We start from the raw sequence: 1,669 nt of genomic DNA, 5'->3' as shown, positions 1-1,669 counted from the left end.
GCTGATTTTTCCCAGTTTACTTTCTGCCCAAACACCATTCGAATAAACTAATGACGTTTTAAAGTTTAAGGAGCATCTTCACATCATACTTACAAAAGAGAAGAGTATCATCGACAAATTGAGGCAAAGGGAGGTGGATCAAGTCTTTGCCAACAAGGAAACCTCAAACTGGCTGTTAATATGAAGCTTGTTTATGATTTTCCTAAAACCTCACTTACTAGGAGGAATAAAAAGGGGGAGGGGGGTCCCCTTGGCGGATACCTCTAGATGCTGTTATCCGGCCTCTAGGCTTACCATTGATGAAGACTGAATACTTTGGAATTTTTAGGCAGCCCATTATCCATGATGCCATTTTGAACTAAACTTTTTCAAAGATAAATTTTTTTCTAAAAAGTTCCAATTCACCCTATCGAAGGCTTTTTCCAAGTCAAGTTTTAAAATCCATCCTTTTTTCCATTTGCCCTATAATCTTCCACGGCCTCGTTAGCAATTAATATTGGGTCAAGAATTTGCCTACCTTCAATAAACGCTTTGAGTGGGGCTTATAATTGCATCCATAACTTGTTTTAACGTTCAGATAAAACCTTTGCAACGACCTTGTATGCTAACGTAGTAAGGCTGATTGGACGGAAATCCTTGACTAGAGTCACATTCTCTTTTTTCTACTAAACAAATAAAGTTTTCTTGGATGCAAGCATTTATCTTCTATTTCTGTGGAAATCAGACATTAGTGATTTGAAGATATCCTTGAAAATAGACCATTGGGTGATTAGGAACTTCACTGTGAAGCCATCCGGAGCCCGGAGCTTTATTGTTGCCAAGTGCCTTTAATGCCTTAAAGATCTCCTCCACTGAAAATTGGGTAACAAGAGCCTCATTCTGAATTGAGGAAACACAAGACCAATTACTGTTAATAGGGATGAATCTGTCCCCCGGAATTCTGGTATAAAGTGACTCAAAAAATTCCAGCACAAGCCTTTCAATGTCGCGGAATGAAGTCGAGACAACCCCATCATCATTTTTTAATTCAGTTATGAGGTTCCTTCTTTTTTTCGCATTTAGAAACCGGTGGAAGAAGCCCGTATTCTCATCACCCAAAGAAAGCCAATTGAGTTTACTCTTCTGAATAAAATTACGCTCTTCGTTTTGATAAATACTAAGTAATTCCGCTTGCAAAGCAGCTCTAGAATTCAACTCTTCTTGATTTAATCCAATCAACTCAGCCACAGAATCATATTTTTCTAATTTTGACATCAAGGATTTCTCTGTTTTTTTTTTACCTTAGCTTGCGCAGCAATATTCCAAGCTTTTACTGCCAATTTAACTGATCTCAACTGCTCATGAAGAATGAAACCAGCCCATCCCTGGAAGTTAGAGTTGCTCACTGTTTCAACAATAATCTGATTAGAATCACTGGACACCAACCAGCTGTTACAAAACCGAAAAGGAGAGGGACCCCAAAGAAAAGAACCAGCCTCCAAGAATAAAGGAAAGTGATCCGAGAAGATGCGTGCTTTTCGAGAAACCCGAGAATTTTCAAAACAAATATCCCACATCTGATTTATGAAGAATCTGTCTAATAATGATCTTCAAGGAGAATTACCATCTCTAGACCAGTGAACCTTCCATTTTGCAATGGAATTTCCATGAGAGAAACCACTATCTGATC

Source organism: Cucumis sativus, chromosome 6 (assembly GCF_000004075.3).
Source record: "Cucumis sativus cultivar 9930 chromosome 6, Cucumber_9930_V3, whole genome shotgun sequence".
Taxonomy (NCBI): Eukaryota; Viridiplantae; Streptophyta; class Magnoliopsida; order Cucurbitales; family Cucurbitaceae; genus Cucumis; species Cucumis sativus.
The sequence above is the reverse complement of the archived record's forward strand: the minus strand, read 5'-3'. Positions refer to the sequence as shown.